Source organism: Schistocerca nitens, chromosome 1 (assembly GCF_023898315.1).
Source record: "Schistocerca nitens isolate TAMUIC-IGC-003100 chromosome 1, iqSchNite1.1, whole genome shotgun sequence".
Classification (NCBI taxonomy): Eukaryota; Metazoa; Arthropoda; class Insecta; order Orthoptera; family Acrididae; genus Schistocerca; species Schistocerca nitens.
Window position 1 is genome coordinate 1,096,000,980 of NC_064614.1, and position 24,883 is coordinate 1,096,025,862.

At 43.1% G+C, this 24,883-nt stretch overlaps 1 protein-coding gene and 1 pseudogene across 2 annotated transcripts in view; both read left to right on the plus strand.

The window, feature by feature from the left end:
* Window positions 1-24,883, plus strand: part of LOC126198708 (spastin) — a 524,519-nt gene that overhangs the window by 178,481 nt on the left and 321,155 nt on the right. The gene's annotated exons all lie outside the window — the stretch shown is intronic.
* LOC126210078 (5S ribosomal RNA) lies at window positions 1,095-1,212 on the plus strand (annotated as a pseudogene).

Genomic DNA, 24,883 nt, shown 5'->3' on the forward strand with positions numbered 1-24,883 from the left:
CTCAATGACGACATCTTCCCATACCGCTCAGGATCATCAGCAAGCAACTGCAGACTGCTGCTTTCCCCGTCCGCCGGACCATTTATATATGTAGAAAACAACTGTGGTCCTGTCAAACATCTCTGGGGCACTCCTGACGATACCCTTGTCTCGGATGAACAGTTGCCATTGAGGACACCAAAGTTTGATCTGTTACTTGAAAGTTTATGAGCCACTCACATACCTGGGGAAATTATTCAAGAAAAACGCATTTGAAGGTCACTTTGTACGTTTTCCTTTTATAACTAGAAAACTATGGCCTCCAGCAATACCGCATCCCAGGACAAAATTTAACTACATTAAATGTCCTACAAAATGGTGCCGTTCATTTTTTTCTGTAAGACTAATAGTTCGCACGTAGTGAGCGAGAGAATCTGAAAATCTTGCGCATGGTATTTGAAGGTGTTGCGGGTTGCATAAAACCCAGTGGTAGGGGCAGCTGAAATGCCATGTATATGACCCATGGCTTGCTACAAGTACTGTAATTCCATTTTGTTAGTTCTTACCTCCATTTATGTTTGGACCTGTATAACTGAAACTACCTGCTCAACAGCGCAAATGCGGATAGTGTGTTTTGTTTGGGAAGAAACTTGTTCTTTTCTCTAGCAGTTCTTGGTCTTACCAACAGTCATGTCCACTTTACTCTTAACCTTCAGAATGCATTCGGCTCTGCTCGGTTCTGTTTCGGGTTTATTTTTACGGCGGTGTTGTTATAGTTACACGTTGACTGTGACACAGACCAGTGTAGACAGATTTACTGATGAACACATGGAAAAGGTGCAGGCGAAAAGAACTGTAATGTGGTTGCAGTCTGCACAGTAACATCGCAGCGTACACACACTGTACCGCTCCTACATTGCATTCACTGAACCCATGTAGGAGACTAATATCGGCCAACTCTCGAGATGTAAGCCTATCCATACTGCTGTGCCTGGATATTAAAGTACAACAGACACTCCCGGAAAAGCAGACAAGAGACACATCCGATATCCACTGAATGCAAGCGTGAAGGCGAAGAGTAAAGTGAGAATTACTGTCACCAGCAATTACCGTGAGCCAACGGCCTTGCCGCAGTGGTAACACCGGTTCCCGTCAGATCACCGAAGTTAAGCGCTGTGGGGCTGGGCTAGCACTTGGATGGGTGACCATTCGGTCTGCTGAGCGCTGTTGGCAAGCACGGTGCACTCAGCCCTTGTCAGGCATACTGAGGAGCTACTGGGTTGAGAAGTAGCGGCTCCGGTCTCGTAAACTGAGATAGAGCCGGGAGAGCGGTGTGCTGACCACATGCCCCTTCATACCCGCATCCAGTGACGCCTGTGGTCTAAGGATGACACTGCTGCCTGTCGGTACCGTTGGGCCTTCCAAGGCCTGTTCGGACGGAGTTTAGTTTTTAGTTTTCTTTTAGCAATTACCGTGAGCGAATGAAACATTTATTTTCAAACAAGCCACACAAGGCATACCGTCGACATGTGAAATGCTACGTAGGTTTTGACCACTGCGCGAATTTAGTTAACTCTTTTGCAATCCTTTCCATATAGACCTAACATTTACATTTTCTGTGGATCCCTGCAGAGTCCGCAGTTTCGCCCTTTGCAAACTTATTTAGTAGCACAATTTCGTAGAACAGGTGAGAGTTGAATCGGCAAGAATACGATGGTCAAAAACTTTATAGCACTAGCATTTTGGATGTGAAGAAAACGGGGTTTCCCACAAATGCCTTCAACCATCTTTCGATACGGCGGTCGTTAAAGGGCTTAATGTCGTCTCGATTGTTTAATACATGTCAGACTTTTAAAATCTTAATGGTTTGGTTCGATCATTGCGTTCTCATTCTTCACCGGCGTATTAAACATCTTTTTTGCTTTCCATAGTTTCACATTATGACCAGTTTCTACAATTTGTTTCCTAGAAGATCGGAATCTACTCTGCATTTCCTCTATCATTAGTAACGAGCACAGTATTTATTATACGTAAGGTATAGATGGAAAAACAAGACATTCCCATGACATTTAAACTTAAAACAACCCAAAGCGTAGGCATCGGAAACATCACATCATCTGCCCCTCCTAAAAGCCATGGCCTGTGTTTCTTTAGAGTTTCTAAAAAGTGTGCAGGTTGTTTGTATGTGAAACGTTTCGTGAAATCAGTGCAGTCCGAGATTGCGTGTGCGGCGTGTCTTTCGGCGTCCATTGTCAGCGAAAAACTCGTTTTGGTCCTCGTTAAAGGCAAATATTGTCGGTAATACGTCCCATATTCAAAGCGTAACCTCAAATTAGTCGGGTGCAACATTCATTTACAATTTATTGGCGATTTGCTGTCAGTTGTTTAACTATTAACAGCGCGGCTATTTGGCAGTAGTCGTAGCTGATGAAGACCTTCATTAGGTGTGGTTTTCAGTTGAATACATCACCAGAGTAATTTGAAATTTTTCTATGGATTAGGAACATAAAATTAATATTTTGGCTCCATCGTTGTTTATAACGAGAACCAGAAAATTATCGGTTTCGAAACAGTTTTTTTTTCTTTTTCCTCTCACGCTTTCTAAACACTGGAATTATACGGCATTCTTACTTGCGCAGTAATCTTCGTATTTTGGAGGCTAAGCTGTAACTGCACCACACTTTTCGGTCACCTGCTTCATTTTTTCATCGTTGATGATTTTATCGCAGTACTTTCTCTTCAGGAGTGTGAAGAAAGGTCTCTGTTACCCTCTTACCCAGTAAAGCAGGAAAAAACTACTTGTAATACATTCGTGATGTTTCAGTACACTTCTTCTTTTGTGTTTTCTTTCTTCATTTATTTTTGTATTTCTGAAAATGTCTCTGAGCACTATGGGACTTAACTTCTGAGGTTATCGGTCCCCTAGAACGTAGAACTACGTAAACCTAACTAACCTAAGGACATCACACACATCCATGCCCGAGGCAGGATTCGAACCTGCGACCGTAGCGGTCGCGCGGTTCCAGACTGTAGCGCCTAGAACCGCTCGGCCAATCCCGGGCGGCTTGTAGTACAGACTGACTGGAATTTTCCCTGGGTGCAACTCGTTTTGATGGCTGCTGTACATTCATATATTCTTCATTTCTGTCTGCTTTATACAGGAATTGTCATAAATAATAACGAAAACTGCTACAAGCAAATGTATACCATAATAGGAACAAGGACACATGTTCCGCAAACGAGCTGTTTGCGAGATAATTGCGAATAACTGCATATTAGCGACCACTGAAATATTGTCCTAGTTACTGCAGAAGTAATTGAAATTCAAACTTTTCGATTAAGTCTCCATTTAATTCGGCTCAAATTTCACAAATTGCCTGCGGTTGGGGAATGTGGATTGTGCCTGACGGGCGACACGCACATGCTACTGCTGAGGTAAGACGACATGGACATGTAACGCACGGTATGGTTCAAGGTGGTTGAACAGGTCTGTACCTTGACCACCTAGATCATCTGATATTCGAATATTTCAGTCAGGGATCATTTCAAAAAATGTGGTGCACAACACTCCCGTCTATATAATTGAAGAACTGGCGCAACGAATTATGTTGTCTTGTCAAGCTTTTCGAGATGATCCGGCTGTTGCAAAGAATACGTAACTGCAGAGACTAGTGTTAGTTGCATTGCGATGACAACACATGGAACACCTCCTTTAGCAGGTACGAGAGCACAGCAAATAGTAATGTGCTGAAACAGTAGTATACTCCTTGTTAAGGTTGGCCATTGGTAAAATTTGAGAGCCATTTGATGGGAAATTAATCTAAAGGTTTACATCTCATTTAAAACTAAGACGATATTCCAAAGTGATATTATAGGGAGATTGTAGCTATATATTAGCAACCATCTCCTTTCCGGTGGCTTGCTTGTGGACTCACATTTACTGGAACGTTTTTGCTTCTGCGAGGGGCGTTCGATAAGTGATACAACAGTTTTTTTTTCCGTCAATTAAAAAAAATTCAGAATTTGTTGTTGGGCATAGTGGAATATTCGCACTTCAGCCCCTGTTATGTAATGAACTTCCGATAGGTGGCGGCAATATACGTAGCCTTCAGAATGACGCCTGTAACGGTGGTGCGTTCCAAGCAGGGAGCTGTCAGTGAGTTTCTTTTGACGCAAAACCAGAGCATCACAGATATTCATAGGCGCCTGCAGAATGCCTCCGGAGACCTGGCAGTGAACAAAAACACGCAGAGCCGTTGGACGAGACGTCTATTATCGCAACAAGGTCGCACAAACCTGTTCGATCTCCTGTGTGCCAGCCGGCCACAGCCAGCTGTGACTCCCACAATGTTTGAATGTGCGGACACTCTCGTTCGGACAATCAACGGATTACAATCAAATACTTCGCCGTTCAGCTGGACGTCTGACAAGTTTGCCCATCCGAGAGGAGCTCACAAAACTTCATTGGACTGTTCGTCCTCATCCACGCTGTAGCCCGGCTCTCGCACCTTCAGATTTCCGCCTGTTTGGCGCAATGAAGGATGTATTCCGCGGAAGCAGTACATGGATGATGCGGAGGTTATTGATCTGGCAAGTCGCTGGCTCCGACGTTGACCAGTATAGTGGCATGCGGGCATATGATCCCTCCCAGTAACGTGGTGTAAGTCCGTCGCAGTGGACGGAGAGTGTGTTGAAAAATAAGGCTTTGTAGCCTCATAAAATCTTGTATAAAACCAACAACTTTCAGAAAAAAAGTTGCATTACGTATTGAACGCTCTTTTTATTAAAGGGGGTAGGACGTCGAACGGGCCGACTTGGAGCAGGGGAGGCACCACAGGACATTTTAATTTGCACTGTCTATACTTTTACAAATAAATTCATAAAACTTTGTCAGCATGACCAGGAAGGATTCAGAATTCACACTCATAGCAGGTACACTTTTCTTCATAAATAAGAGAAATTCTTCGATGAATTTTACAGAGCATACAAACTGTAGAATTTTCCAAATCTATTAAAAACTGTGGTAAAAATATAACAGCTCATTCGTTTTTTCATAAATTAAATAAATTGTAGAGTTTCATACACCTGAAAGTATGGTATGTATGCTGTGCAAAATTCGTCGAAGAATCTCTCTAACTTATGAAGAAAAGTGTACCTATAGCAACAAATGCAGCCATTAGTAAGTGAAACAGTAACAAAATTTCGCACGTAAAAAAAGAAAATTATTTTGCTATGTTTTCGAACTTCCACTGCAATGAGTGTGAATCCTGAATCCTTCCTGGTGTTGCTGACAAAGTTTTATGAATTTATTTGTAAAATTATAGACAGTGGAAATTAAAATGTCCTGTGATGCCTCTCCTGCTCCAAGTCGGCCCGTTTGACGTCCTACCCCCCTTAACATACACACTTACTGGCGTCGTTCCTTTGTCTCGTTGCGTAAGAATTTCTTAGGAAAGAATCTACCCGTACAGTGCAACGCATGTTTCTCTTTTCTGGAATATTGTCTTTAAAAAATACTTCTTAGTAAAACTGGTTCACCTGAGACGTTTGCAGTGAAATGCTACCCTCTTTTTATACTGTTAAGTTCTTTTATTTGGTAACTATTGTGCAAATGAACACACGAATTAAATAAAAATTACCAGATAAACATTTTCTTCGGATTACGGACTCGTTCAATGGTGGGTAGAAATTTACGCGTCGCGTCGGTTACCTTTCCAGAATTGTTTGCTGCTGTCGATTCGAACGTAAGCATTTATCCGTGTTCGACACAGTGAACCAGTGGCCGACGTCGGAGACGGATGTATGACAGCGCAAGCAAGAAATCTGGAGCTACAGGATGCCGGTGGATGAAAGGCGGGCTCGCCGCTTTCAAGGCTTCGATCCCCTTCCACGTCCAGTTCACTGACTCTATCTGGGCCAGGGCCACGTTTACTGCTCCGCCGTGTCAATGACTTATTTCACGTTTACAGTAACAGCTGCACATGGTGCAATCATCACGTCTGATAATAGACTGCGACTGGACAGTGACATACGAGGGGCGTTGGAAAAGTGCAAAAATAAAAACTACTTACGTGTTTGGGGTAAACCTTTTTTATTTTTCGACATAGTCTCCTTTTAGACTTATACACTTCGTCCAACACTGTTGTAATTTGTTGATCCCTCCCAAATAATAGGAATTGTCCAAGTCTGCAAAATAGCTATTTGTTACTGCAGTCACCTCCTCGTTTGAATAAAGCCTTTTTCCCACCAGCCATTTCTTCAAACTGGCGAACAAATAGTAGTCCGATGGAGCAAAGTCTGGAGAATAGGGGGGGGGGGGGGGGGATGTGAAACGAGTTGGAATCCTATTTCCATTAAATTTGCGACCACAACTGCTGAGGTGTGTGCTGGTGCATTGTCGTGATGGAATAGGACTTTTTTGCGCTCCAATCGCCGGCGTTTTTCTTGCAGCTCGGTTTTCAAACGGTCCAATAACGATGAATAATATGCACTTGTAATAGTTTTACTCTTTTCCAGATAGTTGATGAGGATTATCCCTTGCGAATCCCAAAAGACAATCGCCATAACCTTTCCGGCCGCAGGAACGGTCTTCGCCTTTTTTGGCGCATATTCTCCCTTGGTAACCCATTGTTTAGATTGTTCATTGGTCTCAGGAGTATAGTAACGTATCCATGTTTCATCCACAGTGAGGAAACGAGCTTAAAGTCCTGCGGATTCTTCTGAACAGCTGCAAACCATCCTTGCAACACTTCACACGATTCCGTTTTTGGTCAAGCGTGAGCAATCGCAGAACCCATCTTGCGGATAGCTTTCTATGTCCAATATTTATGCAAAATATTATATACCCGTTCATTCGAGATGCCCATAGCGCTAGCAATCTCACGCACCTTAACTCTTCTGTCATCCACACCATATCATGGATTTTATCAATGATTTCTGGAGACGTAACCTCCACAGGGCGTCCAGAACGTTCAGCATCACTTGTGCCCATATGGCCACTCCGAAAATTTTGAAACCACTTACAAACTGTTCTGATCGAAGGTTCAGAGTCACCGTTATGTTATTAAGCTTCTCTTTAGTCTCCTGAGGCGTTTTGACTTTCATAATGTTTAATCACTACACAAAATTCTTTTTCGTACATTTTTTGACAATCACTCGACTTCCTTGATTCACACAAATGCCAAACACAAAGAAATAGACCAATATGGTTGAAATTTGCTGTGCGTTCTTTCCAAAGACGCTACTAACTAAACATGACCTCGATACGCGCCGGTGGTGCCATCTCTCGGACTTTCCACGGACTTTTCAAGCGCCCCTCGTCTACTATGTGATCAGAAGTATCCAGTCACCTGGCTGAAAATGACTTAAAAGTTCGTGGCGCCCTCCATCGGTAATGCTGGTTGGCCCACCCTTAGCCTTGATGACAGCTTCCACTCTCGCAGGCATACGTTCAGTCAGGTGCTGGAAGGTTTCTTGGGGAATGTCAGCCCATTCTTCACGGAGTGCTGTACTGAGGGGAGGTATCGATGTCGGTCGGTGAGGTCTGGCATGAAGTCGGCGTTCCAAAACATCCCAAACGTGTTCTGTAGGATTGAGGTCAGGACTTTGTGCAGGCCAGTCCATTACAGGGATCTTATTGTCGTGTAACTACTCTACCACAGGCCGTGCCTTATGAACAGGTGCTTGATCGTCTTGAAAGGTGCAGTCGCCATCCCCGAATTGCTCTTCAACAGTGGGGAGCAAGAAGGTGCTTAAAACATCAGTGTAGGCCTCTGTTGAGATAGTGCCACGCAAAACAAGGGGTGCAAGCCCCATCCATGAAAAACACGACCGCACTAAACCACCACCACCACCTCCGAATTTTACTGTTGGCACTACACACTCTGGCAGTTGACGTTCACCGGGATTTCGCCATACCCACGCCCTGCCATCGGATCGCCACATTGTGTACAATATTCGTCACTCCACAGAACGGTTTTCCACAGTTCAATCGTCCACTGTTTACGCTCCTTACACCAAACGAGGCGTGTTTTGGCACTTACGGCGTGACGTGTGGCTTATGAGCAGCTGCTCGACAATGACATCAAAGTTTTCTCAACTCCCGCCTGTCATAGTACTTGTAGTGAATCCTGATGCAGTTTGGAATTCTTCTGTGATGGTCTGGATAGATGACTATTACATATTACGATCCTCTTCAACTGTCGGCTGTCTCTGCCAGTCAACAGACGAGGTCGGCCTGTACGCTTTTGTTCTGTACGTGTCACTTCACGTTTCCACTCCACTATCACATCGGAAACAGTGGACCTAGGGATGTTTAAGAGTGTGGTTCAAAAATGGCTCTGAGCACTATGGGACTCAACTGCTGAGGTCATTAGTCCCCTAGAACTTAGAACTAGTTAAACCTAACTAACCTAAGGACATCACAAACATCCATGCCCGAGGCAGGATTCGAACCTGCGACCGTAGCGGTCTTGCGGTTCCAGACTGCAGCGCCTTTAACCGCACGGCCACTTCGGCCGGCTTTAAGAGTGTGGAAAACCCGCTTACTGACATATGACACAAGTGACACACAGTCACTTTGATCACGTTCAAAGTCCTTGAGTTCCGCGGAGCGCCCCATTCTGCTTTCTCACGGATGTCTAATGACTACTGAGGTAGCTCATATGGAGTACCTGGCAGTAGATGGCAGCACAGTGCACGTAATATGAAAAACGTTTATGAGAGTGTGCGGATACTTTCGATCACATAGTGTAACAGGTACTAAAACATGACTGTTGAGTACATATGTTTCAAAGTATTATTTTTCAGGGACGGATACGCCAGATAACATTAAACTGTGAGGAGGACTATAGCACCGATTCTGCATAATTCCTGAAGTACCTTATCACTGCAAGACTAAGAAGAAAGGGATAATTCAGTACGCTCTAGACTACAGAAAGTGAAGTTTGAGAGTAATGTAAAAACGCACTCTAATATCTAAAAATAATCGTGCATAACAACTAATTTTTCAAACACTTTGAATGACAGTCAGGATTATGATACCTCAAGGTAAGAAAATTACACATTTAGGCGTGAAAAGCAAACAAACATAGCCTTGTTAGACGATATGCAGTGTGTCCTAAGAGGAAAGGTCAATATTCTGGGATATTAAAGGAAAGATCACTAGAAGGAAAAAAGTTTAGTAAACATGGAACTTCAGAAAGGAAGATGTTTTGACAGTAGCGAATTTGAACAAGTGCTCCTGGCTCTTAAGGTATGCATTTTAGAGCCCACGATTATTCGAATGATCGTTCCTGTCATATCCCTGAATATTGACAATTCCTGCCGGGACACGCTGCATGTTTATACCAACGAGTTTTCTCCTAAATATACCCTCAGAGGGCAACAACTGACTTACGTTCACGAAGACGCTAGTATGCGAGAAACCAAACCTTGAGTATCATATACTACTACGCAGATCAGTTTGACAATTTGTTTTTTGCTGCTTTCAAACCGAAGAGAAGCTTGATGCAGCTCTCTATGCTAGTGTAGCACGTGAAAACCATTTCATCTCGTTAATTGTTGTGCCTTCATCCTGTCGAACCTAATACTATATTCCAGCTGTGACCTCCCTCTAAACTTTACCCCCCCCCCCTTTCCATAACAAAGATGGCTACTAGTTAATAACTCAGGATGTGCCCCATTGGCCGGCCCCTTCTTCTAGTGAAGTTATTCCACAAGGCTGTTTTATCACCAGTTCTATTCATTACCTCTTAGTTAGCTATTCGATCTATCCAGCTAATCTTCAGAGTTTTAAAAGTTTTGTTTCTTCTTCGTGCCGTAACTGATCATTGTCCACGATTCACCTCCGTATAAGGCTTCACTTCAGAAATAACTTCCTAACACAATTTTATATTAGGTGTTAACAAGTTCCTCTTTTTTTGGAAACGCGTTTCTCGCTATTGCTAGTCTGCATTTTATACAATTTCTACTTCGACGACCGTCATTTAGCATGCTGCCCAAGTAGTATAGCTCACCTACGGCCTTCAGCGTCTATCTTCCTAATCTAATTCCCTCTCAGCATCGCCTAATTTAACTGAACCACATTTCATGACCCATGTTGTACTTTTACTAATGTTCCTCTCACAGCCTCTTCTACTGTGTCGTTGGTTTACCTTGGCACAAATTCGTAATATAACTAAAGAAACAACACATAAGAATCTATGCCCTGTATATCCGCAATACAAAAGAAGCGACAACGGATCTTACCATTCGGTAACTATGTGGCTGTGTGTCTAATTTAGAATGCCTTCTAGATTAAGAATCGAAATTGACCTGTCTGTTTGCCTTAATTATGCCTGTAAGTATTTGAATAAAGCAAACGTATTTAACTGGTAGACGCTTAATAGATCGGGCATTGAAATATAAATGCAACCTAAATAACCAGTATCTCTGCTCTGGTCAATGTACATATGCATAAATAGCGATTAATTAGCCTTACCACACCCGCCTGGCGTTAGCAGGCCGCTGCCGGGATTCTGGTAGGTGCTACGGCCTCGGATCGAATCCGACCGGCGGAACGACGAGGGTCGATGTGCCGGCCAACCTGGATGTGGTTTTTAGGCGGTTTAGCACATCCGATTAGGTGAATAGCGGGCTAGCACCCAAGTCCCACATCAGCTACACGACTAGCAAACAGTTAGAAACGTTTCCACACTTGCAATGTAAATAACTCTACTCTCAGCCAGATGGGGTAAGTAAATTGCCGCGGGGGGGGGGGGGGGGGCTGGAAGGGCATTAGGCCACCGTCTAACAATAACAATGCCAAATACTGTAATAACCATGCCGACCCTGTGCCGTGTGTAGGTAGGGAATGAACGCAAAAGAAAAAGTGTCTTAGCCCTTTTCCACAACAGAAATGTTATACTAAAATTTCAATGTCAGTTAAGTACTAAATTTCCCTCTCAAAGTTTTTCAATTACGGCCATTTAGACCTTGAAAGTATAATAATACCTGCACGCAATAGATCAGGGTTAGTCAAACTTTTTTACCTACCGCCAACTATTGTATCTCTATCTCTGTTAGGAATAAAAATTTTTAGCAGCCCACTGATTTACAGTAGTGGTTACTTACAAAGTAGGTTAGTAACTTTACTGTATAAAATTTATAAAACAGAGCTACGGCGAGTTAAAGCATATTAATAATTAATTACCAAATTCTTAAGATTGAAATTTTATGAAAACCTAAGCAAAATGTTTTTAAACCCTACCACGTACCACCCACCATGAAAGCTGGTACGCCCACTAGTGGGCGATAGGAACCAGGTTGACTACCACTGCATCAGACTTTTTTTTTTGCTACTCACGAATTAAAATAGAAAACATCTATTTAATCACGAGTCAGACACTACTTACCGAAGAAAGAAAAATGTCAGACGTATATCGACGAAATGTCGTAAAATTGTATTCGTTAATTTTCTTTTTTGTTCAATTTTGTAACCCTATTTCCTTTCCTCATGTATCTTTCTATTTTCAGAGACTAAAGTTTAATTAGAATCAGTCTGCGAAAGATTTTAATATTATTTTGACTATATCTTTGCATGAGGACCGTAAGGGTTTGTTAATACATCAACTAACTACTTAATGACAAGGCCAGAATTTATTCATTTTAACACTTCTACGACGATTGGTCGTAAAAGCGCTTCACCGCCACTTTATCCGTAACAAACCGCTACTTTATCCCTAACAGTTTAACGTTGATGGAAATCTGTACCACTTAGGCGTTGGCACCTACAGGGTGTTTCAAAAATGACCGGTATATTTGAAACGGCAATAAAAACTAAACGAGCAGCGATAGAAATACACCGTTTGTTGCAATATGCTTGGGACAACAGTACATTTTCAGGCGGACAAACTTTCGAAATTACAGTAGTTACAATTTTCAACAACAGATGGCGCTGCAAGTGATGTGAACGATATAGAAGACAACGCAGTCTGTGGGTGCGCCATTCTGTACGTCGTCTTTCTGCTGTAAGCGTGTGCTGTTCACAGCGTGCAAGTGTGCTGTAGACAACATGGTTTATTCCTTAGAACAGAGGATTTTTCTGGTGTTGGAATTCCACCGCCTAGAACACAGTGTTGTTGTAACAAGACGAAGTTTTTAACGGAGGTTTAATGTAACCAAAGGACCGAAAAGCGATACAATAAAGGATCTGTTTGAAAAATTTCAACGGACTGGGAACGTGACGGATGAACGTGCTGGAAAGGTAGGGCGACCGCGTACGGCAACCACAGAGGGCAATGCACAGCTAGTGCAGCAGGTGATCCAACAGCGGCCTCGGGTTTCCGTTGGCCGTGTTGCAGCTGCGGTCCAAATGACGCCAACGTCCACGTATCGTCTCATGCGCCAGAGTTTACACCTCTATCCATACAAAATTCAAACGCGGCAACCCCTCAGCGCCGCTACCATTGCTGCACGAGAGACATTCGCTAACGATATAGTGCACAGGATTGATGACGGCGATATGCATGTGGGCAGCATTTGGTTTACTGACGAAGCTTATTTTTACCTGGACGGCTTCGTCAATAAACAGAACTGGCGCATATGGGGAACCGAAAAGCCCCATGTTGCAGTCCCATCGTCCCTGCATTCTCAAAAAGTACTGGTCTGGGCCGCCATGTCTTCCAAAGGAATCATTGGCCCATTTTTCAGATCCGAAACGATTACTGCATCATGCTATCTGGACATTCTTCGTGAATTTGTGGCGGTACAAACTGGCTTAGACGACACTGCGAGCACCTCGTGGTTTATGCAAGGTGGTGCCCGGCCACATCGCACGGCCGACATTTTTACTTTCCTGAATGAATATTTCGATGTTCGTGTGATTGTTTAGGGCTATCCGAAACATACAGGAGGCGGCGTGAATTGGCCTCCCTATTCGCCAGACATGAACCCCTGTGACTTCTTTCTGTGGGGACACTTGAAAGACCAGGTGTACCGCCAGAATCCAGAAACAATTGAACAGCTGAAGCAGTACATCTCATCTGCATGTGAAGCCATTCCGCCAGACACGTTGTCAAAGGTTTCGGGTAATTTCATTCAGAGACTACGCCATATTATTGCTACGCATGGTGGATATGTGGAAAATATCGTACTATAGAGTTTCCCAGACCGCAGCGCCATCTGTTGTTGAAAATTGTAACTACTGTAATTTCGAAAGTTTGTCTGCCTGAAAATGTACTGTTGTCCCAAGCATATTGCAACAAACGGTGTATTTCTATCGCTGCTCGTTTAGTTTTTATTGCCGTTTCAAATATACCGGTCATTTTTGAAACACCCTGTAACTAGCGTAGTATCCCTATCTTGATTACGGAAGTGGGCGGATACTCCAGTCAGCTTTCCACGAAGTGAGTAATAGCATTGCACGCTGTACTGTTTAACGGTTCCCTAACACTACAATGAAAATTGCAGCAATACTCAAAGCAACTCAATAAATCCCTCTTATACCACGAAGCAGAAATCACTTCCACTCGAAATGGACCACTACTGCGCGCAGGAACTAATCTGAACTAAACCCGATCGAAATATTATTCTCTCCACATCAATAAAGTTACATTCCAGTTGTTGCCAACAATAGCTTGTTGTAAACCAGCCTGACGACCTTTCAATAGTAACCTGAAGCCAAAGTCACAGGCTCCTTCTCTCTCTTTTCATGTTTTGTTTATAAGCGTATTAATAATACGTGATTAAAAACACTTTATTTTAAACATGCCAACCCTGAGTAGTATTCTGACAGAACACACACAGAGACAGATGAACAAAAAGTCTTAGCGAAAATAGTATTAACCGGTTTGATGGAGCTTTTTCAAATTGACCTTTTATTGGTTATGTTATATGCATTGAATGTCATTGAATCTATACTTGCTTTGCATATGGAAGACAGCGTCCTTTCCAACTTCGTTTGCACCGTATAATTACGTAACTTTTCAGTAGTTCGTCTTATCTGATCGCTAAGAGAGTTCTTGTCGGTGAACTTCAGCGTAGCTTCTTCCACAGTCAGCCAACATTTTGTTCGCACGTGTATTTCGACTTGCCATGATATCGCTTGACATACGAATTGTAAAAGCTTTGACACAGATTCATGTTTTTTATTTATTTATTTATTTATTTATTGTTCCGTGGGACCACATTTAGGAGAAGTCTCCATGGTCATGGAACGAGTCAATACATGAAATTATAACACGATTGTAGACACAGATGATACGAAATATAAGAAACATATTCAGGCGACAAGTCGTTAGTTTAAATAAAGAAAATCAAGAATGTAACACTGGAATTTGCTTAATTTTTCAGCTCTTCCAGGAGCTCCTCGACAGAATAGGAGTGAGCCATGAGGAAACTCTTCAGTTTAGACTTAAAAGTGTTTGGGCTACTGCTAAGATTTTTGAGTTCTTGTGGTAGCTTATTGAAAATGGATGCAGCAGAATACTGCACTCCTTTCTGCACAAGAGTCAAGGAAGTGCATTCCACATGCAGATTTGATTTCTGCCTAGTATTAACTGAGTGAAAGCTGCTAACTCTTGGGAATAAGCTAATATTGCTAACAACAAACGACATTAAAGAAAATATATACTGTGAGGGCAATGTCAAAATTCCCAGACTATTGAATAGGGGTCGACAAGAGGTTTTCGAACTTACACCATACATAGCTCGAACAGCCCGTTTTTGAGCCAAAAATACCCTTTTTGAATCAGAAGAATTACCCCAAAAAATAATACCATATGACATAAGCGTATGAAAATATGCGAAGTATACTACTTTTCGTGTTGAAATGTCACTTATTTCAGATACTGTTCTAATGGTAAATAAAGCGGCATTTAGTTTCTGAACAAGATCCTGAACATGGGCTTTCCACAACAGCTTACTATCTATCCATACGCCTAGGAACTTGAACTGTTCCGTCTCGCTTATAACATGCCCATTCTGTCTGATTAAAATGTCAGTTCTTGTTGAATTGTGAGTTAGAAACTGTAAAAACTGAGTCTTACTGTGATTTAGCATCAAATTATTTTCCACAAGCCACGAACTTATATCATGAACTACATTATTTGATAATGTTTCAATATTACACACAAGATCCTTCACTACCAAGGTGGTGTCATCAGCAAACAGAAATATTTTTGAATCACCTGTAATACTAGAAGGCATATCATTTATATAAATAAGAAACAGCAGTGGCCCCAGCACCGACCCTTGGGGAACGCCCCATTTAACAGTGCCCCATTGGGACTGAACATCATTACCACTCTCAATATTGCGGAGGATTACCTTCTGCTTTCTGTTCTTAAAGTAGGAGGCGAACCAATTGTAAGCTACTCCCCTTACTCCATAATGTTCCAACTTCTGCAGTAATATTTTGTGGTCAACACAGTCAAAAGCCTTCGTTAAATCAAAGAAAACACCTAACGTTCGGAACCTTTTATTTAATCCGTCCAAACCTCACAGAGAAAAGAGACTATAGCATTTTCAGTTGTTAAGCCATTTCTAAAACCAAACTGTACATTTGACAGCAAATTATGTGAATTTAAATGCTGCAGTAACCTTGTATATACAACCCTCTCGATAACTTTAGCAAACACCGATGGCATAGAAATAGGTCTATAATTGTCAACATTATCCCTGTCTCCCTTTTTATAAAGTGGCTTCACTACCGAGTACTTTAATCGGTCAGGAAACCGACCACTCATAAAGGAAAAGTTACAGATATGGCTAAGTACTGAGCTAACATACGTGGAACAATACTTCAGTATTCTGCTAGATACCCCGTCATATCCATGAGAGTTCTTGGTCTTTAGTGATTTAATTATTAACTCAATCTCCCTCTTGTCAGTATCATGGAAGAGCATTTCAGGTAACAGTCTCGGAACACTTTTTTCTAAGAGCGCTATATGATTCCCTGTTGGGACTAGGTTTCTATTTAGTTCACCTGCTATATTCAGAAAGTGATTATTAAGTACTGTACATATATGCGACTTATCAGTAACACGGACATCCCCACTACGCACTGATTCTATATTCTCGATCTGTCTCTGCAGACCAGCCACTTCCTTTACGACTGACCATATGGTTTTAATTTTATCCTGAGACTTAGCTATTCTATCTGCATACCACATACTTTTTGCCTTCCTAATAACTTTTTTAAGCACCTTACAATACTGTTTGTAATGGGCTGCTGCATTTAGATTGTGACTGTTTCTAACGTTTTGATATAATTGCCACTTTGTTCTACAAGATATTCTTATCCCTTTAGTCAGCCACCCAGGCTGCCTGTTTGTGCTAGTACCCTGTTTTGAACGTTCTAACGGAAAGCAACTTTCAAAGAGCACGAGAAAAGTCTTGAGGAAAGCATTATATTTATCGTCTACTGTATCAGCACTATAAACATCTTGCCACTCTTGTTCCTTGATAAGGTTTACAAAAGTCTGTACAGCAACTGGATCAGCTTTCCTAAAAAGTTGGTAACTATATTTAACATGTGTTGCAGCACAAAAATCTTTTAAACTTAAAATTTGTGCATCATGGTCTGAAAGGCCATTCACCTTTTTGCTAACAGAATGCCCTTCTAATAATGACGATTGAACAAAAATATTGTCTATGGTTGTTCTACTGTTCCCTTGCACTCTCGTTGGAAAGAATACGGTTTGCATAAGATTATATGAATTAAGGAGGTCTACCAGCATCCTTTTCCTTGCACAATCACTTATACAATTAATATAGAAGTCACCACATATAACTAACTTTTTGTATTTCCTATAAAGTGAACCAAGAACCTCCTCTAGCTTTAGCAAAAAGTTGTGAAATATGAGTCTGGGGATCTATAAATAACAACAGTAAGAAGTTTAGCTCCACTAAATTTAACCACACCTGCACAACATTCAAACACCTTTTCAGTGCAGTACTTTGAAACATCAATTGACTCAAATGGGATACCGTTTTTCACATACATGGCTACTCCCCCACACCGCAAAGAGCTCCTAGAGCAACGTTGGCTTTATATGCGTTGCAGAATATCACGACTGATTCTGGCACTCAGAGATTCCGACCGGCGCAGCAGCGAACTCTCCGAATGAAAGCTAACACTTGCACGGAACGGTTGTTTCAAATCGGGGAATCACGGGCGTGTATATTTGTAAATTGTTCAGTTCGGAGGGGCCATAAAGATTGTTTTGCACATTTAATAACGTCTATACTCGGGATAATTATATAAAACAAAATGTTCTCCGTTATAATAATAATGTGTATTCTCTGAATTAAAAAGTTGATATTCTCCCCCCCCCCTTTTCCCTTTTAAACGTGTTCCGTGAAATTTTGCTCTCCCCCCCCCATTTTGAACTCACATAATTAATGGACGCACCCTTAGGAGGCGCTTCTCAAGCCGACTTAACAAAACTTTGGTTGGGCAACTCGACTGTGCCGAGATAGAAACCGTACTGGTCTCGGTTCGGTAATTTGACTAAGCGTAGATCAAAACCTTGCTGCCCTAAGACCCGTACTGAAGTTCAGGAACCATTAAAACTCGACAAACAAACAGTGCTTTATAGCAATTAATTCGCTGCGTCCGACGCTATATGCTCTTTGCCGGAACAGTTTTAGCGCAGCTGTAATCAATCGGCACCAACAGCTCGCGGCATCTCCCCCCCCCCCCCTCCTCCCTTTCTTTCAATCTATAGCAGTTTTGTACAATTACATCAAGAAATCACTAAGAAATTATATGAATCGTAAATCCATATTCTTATTCTTGTCTTCCCACAGTTGATCGGTAAATAAGATTGGGCGTGATTTGTTTCCTCTCCTCGTGACAAAGGCTTTGTAAATTTTGGCACGTTACATGATCTTTGCCTTCTGTGAGAGAGATATGTCATCGGCAAACCACAAGGTTTTTATTTCTTCTCCTTGAACTTCATAATACATTATCCAAATTTCTCCTTGGTTTCCTTCAGAGCTTACTCATTGTACTCATTGATTAATACCGAGGAAGGCATGCAACACTGTTCTCAACTACAGCTTGCCTTACTTGTCCTTAGACTTTCACATAACAGCAGTCTAGTTTTTGTACAATTTGAAAATAACTTTCTGCTTCCTGTATTTTATTCCCATCTGCTTCAGAATTTCTGAGAGCGTATTCCAGCCAACATTGTCAACAGCTCTCTGTAAATCTACAAACGCTGTGAACGCATGTTTGCATATCTTCTAAGATAAGTCATAGTCAGTACTGTCTGGTATGATCCTACATTTCTCTGGAACCCGAACTTGGCTTCCCCGTGTTCGGCTTCTACCTGGTTTTTTAAATCTTTTTATTCTTCTGTAAATAATTACCTGCCCTTATTCCGCAACTGTAGTAATTATTTGGAAACCAATTCTGTTTTTTAAGGGGGGTAGGTCGTCAAACGGGACGTCTTGGATCAGGAGAGACGCCACAGGACATTTTAATTTCCACTGCTTATACTTTTGGTTCAAATGGCTCTGAGCACTATGGGACTCAACTGCTGAGTTCATTAGTCCCCTAGAACTTAGAACTAGTTAAACCTAACTAACCGAAGGACATCACAAACATCCATGCCCGAGGCAGGATTGGAACCTGCGACCGTAGCGGTCTTGCGGTTCCAGACTGCAGCGCCTTTAACCGCACGGCCACTTCGGCCGGCCGCTTATACTTTTACGAATAAATTCATAAAACTTTGTCAGCATGACCAGGAGGGATTAAGGATTCACAATCATAGAAGTGGAAGTTCAAAAAAAATAACAAAATAATTTTGTTTTACATGTGAAATTTCATCATTTTTTCACTTGTATTGGCTGCGTTTGTTGCTATAGGTGCACGTTTCTTCATAAGTAAGAGAGATTCTTCGATGAATTTTGTACAGCATACAAACCATACTTACAGGTGTATGAAACTCTAGAAATTATTTAATTTATGAAAAAATGAATGTGCTGTTACATTTTAAACTTCATGTATAGAAAAAACTCAAATTTTATAGTTAATTTTCTCAATTTTTACCACAGTTTTTAATAGATTTGGAAAATTCTGGAGTTTCATACACCTGTACGTATGGTTTGTATGCTGTGCAAAATTCATCGAAGAATCTGCCTTACTTATGAAGAAAAGTGTACCTATAGCAACAAATGCGGCCAATTGTAAGTGGAAAAAAGGTGAAATACAAATGTAAAAAAATAATTTTCTTATATTTTTAAACTTCCACCACTATAAGTGTAAATCCTGAACCCTTTCTGGTCATTCTGACAAAGTTTTATGAATTTATTTTTAAAAGTATTCCTGTGGTGTCTCTCCTGCTCCAAGTCGTCCCATTTGACGTCCTACCCCCCCCCCCCCCCCTTTAATACCACCACCTGTTTGCGCCGCCAACGCCATTTTGAAACAATTACGAGACTGCTTACCTCCACAACGCAAGCCTCATAACCACTTGAAAATAGCCTTGGTGGCGGAAACCGGTCGAGGTATTAGAAAACAAAATTGCAACTGGCGCTGTTATTGGTTTGAGTGTCTTAAATATCTTTTCCGTCTTCCCCCCTTCTCGTAGTAGTGGCCTGCCGCCTGAACTCGTAATAACCATAACAGATGCTTCTCTTTTCTGAAAAGGTTTCTTTAACTTCCTTACCGGCGGCATCTACACTCCTGGAAATGGAAAAAAGAACACATTGACACCGGTGTGTCAGACCCACCATACTTGCTCCGGACACTGCGAGAGGGCTGTACAAGCAATGATCACACGCACGGCACAGCGGACACACCAGGAACCGCGGTGTTGGCCGTCGAATGGCGCTAGCTGCGCAGCATTTGTGCACCGCCGCCGTCAGTGTCAGCCAGTTTGCCGTGGCATACGGAGCTCCATCGCAGTCTTTAACACTGGTAGCATGCCGCGACAGCGTGGACGTGAACCGTATGTGCAGCTGACGGACTTTGAGCGAGGGCGTATAGTGGGCATGCAGGAGGCCGGGTGGACGTACCGCCGAATTGCTCAACACGTGGGGCGTGACGTCTCCACAGTACATCGATGTTGTCGCCAGTGGTCGGCGAAAGGTGCACGTGCCCGTCGACCTGGGACCGGACCGCAGCGACGCACGGATGCACGCCAAGACCGTAGGATCCTACGCAGTGCCGTAGGGGACCGCACCGCCACTTCCCAGCAAATTAGGGACACTGTTGCTCCTGGGGTATCGGCGAGGACCATTCGCAACCGTCTCCATGAAGCTGGGCTACGGTCCCGCACACCGTTAGGCCGTCTTCCGCTCACGCCCCAACATCGTGCAGCCCGCCTCCAGTGGTGTCGCGACAGGCGTGAATGGAGGGACAAATGGAGACGTGTCGTCTTCAGCGATGAGAGTCGCTTCTGCCTTGGTGCCAATGATGGTCGTATGCGTGTTTGGCGCCGTGCAGGTGAGCGCCACAATCAGGACTGCGTACGACCGAGGCACACAGGGCCAACACCCGGCATCATGGTGTGGGGAGCGATCTCCTACACTGGCCGTACACCACTGGTGATCGTCGAGGGGACACTGAATAGTGCACGGTACATCCAAACCGTCATCGAACCCATCGTTCTACCATTCCTAGACCGGCAAGGGAACTTGCTGCTCCAACAGGACAATGCACGTCCGCATGTATCCCGTGCCACCCAACGTGCTCTAGAAGGTGTAAGTCAACTACCCTGGCCAGCAAGGTCTCCGGATCTGTCCCCCATTGAGCATGTTTGGGACTGGATGAAGCGTCGTCTCACGCGGTCTGCACGTCCAGCACGAACGCTGGTCCAACTGAGGCGCCAGGTGGAAATGGCATGGCAAGCCGTTCCACAGGACTACATCCAGCATCTCTACGATCGTCTCCATGGGAGAATAGCAGCCTGCATTGCTGCGAAAGGTGGATATACACTGTACTAGTGCCGACATTGTGCATGCTCTGTTGCCTGTGTCTATGTGCCTGTGGTTCTGTCAGTGTGATCATGTGATGTATCTGACCCCAGGAATGTGTCAATAAAGTTCCCCCTTCCTGGGACAATGAATTCACGGTGTTCTTATTTCAATTTCCAGGAGTGTATATTCCAATAACCGTGCCTGCTTCTACAGCTCAAGCTTTTTACTCTAGTCTTCTCTGCTTTGCCATTTTACGTTTTTTGTCACTCTAATGTTTGTTTGGACTTCATTTACAGCATTCTATAATTTTTATTCTTTCGTCAGTTCACCATCCCGCATGTTATCAAAAATTTCTACTAGCCTCTTGTATTTTTGATTGCTTGTCTGCTGCCTTCACTAATTTCGTATAGCGTAATATGTGGCAACGTAACAAACAAGGATTTCATTAATATCGGTGCTGCCACATTACATAGTATATAAAACAAACTGTTTCAAATACCTTGGAGAATGAACAATAAGGAATATAAAGCAAAAGATAGCTTAGAAAATAGAATAGATAAAATGGAAAGGGAATTCTTTATAACAAATTATACAGAGTGCTCTAAAATTCCCCGAAACTTCTAGGACCTGTAGAGGGGACTGAGTAGTTAATATTTTCAATTGAAACCCCCACCCGACGACGATACAGAGCGTCAAAGTTAGTATTTATATACAGGGCGATTCCGTGAGATGTAACAAACATTCTACGATGACTGATAAGGATAAATCTTATCAATTTGAGGTAGGGGTCTCTGTACCGGAAACTAACCAGCCAAAAGTTAGAACCAACATTGTTCTGATACCTGTGACAGTAGAATACATGTACCAGTACTGTTGTTGACAAGATTGTAGGGTAGGCAGCTTTAGGAGGTGGTAGTATGGACCAAAACAAGAAAAAATGTGAAACATGGCCTCTAAAAACCAAAGATAGGTTTCACAGTAGCGAAGATGAAAAAGTGTTAATAGTTTTTTAAAATCTCATTTTGTTTGTTTTTGTTCGTCGCATCTGCTCGGGGCGGACATCGTAAGACATCCGTTTAAGTTCGTTGTTGATCGATTACCTCAGTTTTTTTTATTACTGAGGGCAGCTAACTCTCTGGCCGAACACTCTGAGCTACTGTGCCGGCTATGCTGAGCTACCGTGCCGGCAGAAAGGCATGCATTTTAGAGCCAGTGTCTACTGGACACTTTTCCCTTGTTTTGCCCCATACAACAAGGTCTGAAACTTTTAACCAACGACAGGAACAATACATGTATTCCACACTCCGAGGTATCGGAGCGGTTTTCACTTGTGGTGTTCGGCTCGTTGGTTTCCGAACCAGGGAATCACGCTGATCAGCCAGAGCATTATGACAACCGATGTAAATCCGTCCAGGCGATAGTAGCGTCGCCTGGCGAGGAATAACTGCTAGTCAGACACCTGCACAGTGTATGTAGTATCAGTGAGCGCGCTCTTGGTAGGTTGTGATGGCCCGGAGATTAGACACGAGTATTTCGTAAACAGCACAACTTGTCAGGCGTTCGAACAGTGCTGTGTTGAGTGTATTAAACACGTGGCGAAACCAAGGTGAAACCACGTCTAGAGGTCGTGTGGTTCGGTGGCCACCCCTCGTTACAGATGTCGGACGTCGTACGGTGGACAGATAGGTAAAACAGGCGAGACGGTGAACTGTGGTGGAACTAGGATCAAACTTTAAGGCTGGGCAGAGTACAATGTGTTTCAACACACAGTGCACCGAACACTCCTAATGGTGGGCCTCCGCAGCCGACGATCCATGGATGTGCCAATGTTAACTCCACGACATCGGCAACTACGACTCAAGTGGGCACGTGCTCGTCAGCACTGGACGTTGGCGCAGTGGCAGAGCGTTGCGTGGTCTGATGAATCTGAGGGCGCGAATCTGTCGTCTTCCAGGGAAACAGCTCCTTGGCACCTGCAGAGCGAGAGGGAGACAAGCTGGCGGCGACTCCATTACGCTCTGGGGAACATTCACGCGGTCATCCATGGGTCCGGTGGAGCTGCTGCAAGGCACCATGACGACCAAGGAGTATCATGCACAGGTTGCAGACAACGTACACCACTTCATGACGACCATGTTTGCGATAGGCAGTGGCATTTTTCAACAAGATAATGCGCCATCTGACAACGCCAGGAATCTGATGGAATGGCTAGAGGAACACAGTGGCGAATTCGAATTGATATTTTGGCCGCCCAGCTCGCCAGATCTGAACCTGATCGAACATATCTGGGATGTGATTGAACATGGCGTCAGAGCTCATGGCCCCCCTCCCCGGAATTTACGGGAATTAGGTGACCTGTATGTGCAAATGTGGTGCTATCTCCCTCCAGTGACCTACCAAGGCCTCACTAATTGCATGTCGCGAAGCGTCGCCGCTGTTATCCTTGCTTAGTGTGGACATACTAGCAATTAAATAGGCGCTCATAATGTTCTGGCTGATCAGTGTATATTTACAGGCGCCGGCGCATATGACTTTGACGCTCTGTAGAATTGATCGGTGATGTTTCCAGACATGGGTTCCAGTTTAAATCATTGCCTACTCTATCCCCTCTACAAGCCCTAGAAGTTTGTAAGGGAAATTTTAGAGCAACCTATGTAACAAAGATCTCTGTCTTAGAACACAAAACTAAGTCACTATCAAACTATGGTAGGACTCAACTGCTGAGGTCATCAGTCCCCTAGAACTTAGAACTACTTAAACCTAACTAACCTAAGGACACCACACACATCCATGCCCGAGGCAGGGTTCGAACCTGCGACCGTAGCGGTCGTGCGGTTCCAGACTGTAGCGCTTAGAACCGCTCGGCCCCCTCGGCCGCCCTATACAGCAGGAACGCTTAAGCTAACAAAATTGGGGAATCTTTGTAAAAGCTGGAAAAAGTTGAAAGAAGAGCCCTAAGGAAAATATTGGGACCTAGAGCTCGAGAAGTGATAGAACTATTAAATACAAAATAAAGATCAAACAGTGCTCTGTTTGAAAATGGAAAAGCTCACTGGTGTAATGGGGAAAAGAAGACTACAGGTCTAGGGACAGACATACTAAACAGGTAGTAATATACTAACCAAGCAAATCAACTCACTAAACAGCTACAAATCCAAATCCACATGGTTCACTGAAAATGGCAAAGATATGAGGAACTCTGGAATTAGTCGGCATAATACACAAGAGAATACTCTTTAGAGAAGCAACACAACAGGCCGGATTTCAAGAAAGGAAGATTGATGCAAAAGGAAGGAAGAGGATCTACAAAAAAAAAAAAAAACGAGACACACTGTGGAGGGAGGAAATTGGGAGCGGCAAAATTTAAACGCAAAGAAGCAAAGCCGAAGTTTATTTATCGTGCCCTCCAAAAGTATTATACGATAAATAAATAAAAAATAAACAAATCAGCGCCACCTACGGGATGTCTGAGAATAGCAATTAGACTGCCAACACTGCTAGAATCTGGCAACACTGTGTTCTACATCTGTAGACCGGTGTGTTTATCCCTTCTAGATGATCAGCCAGAGTTTCAGCTACGTACAGCTCTCACGTGATTTTTGAGAACGCTATCAGTGTAGTTGTGTTTTATATTAAGAAAAGGGAACAGCGGCGTTTAGAACAACGTTATACAGGCAAGTTTCGTATTAAACCGGGGAATTCGCGAGTGTGTCCTTTGAAAAGTTCTAACAGACCTATAGGGAACGTTCCTGATCAAGACCACAAATCTTTCGCTGGCACAATTCATTTTCGGAAGGCGGGGAACACATTGAAACAGAACCTCGCTTAGGGAGACCTTCGACCTCAAAAATCTACGAAAACTTCGAACGTGTGCGTGCCCTTTTCGAGATCAGAACGACGTTTAACAATAATGGTGATGGGTGACCTGTTAAACTCGAAACATTTTCACTGTACATCAGATTTTGCCGCAGATTTGCACACGCGAAAGGTATGTATC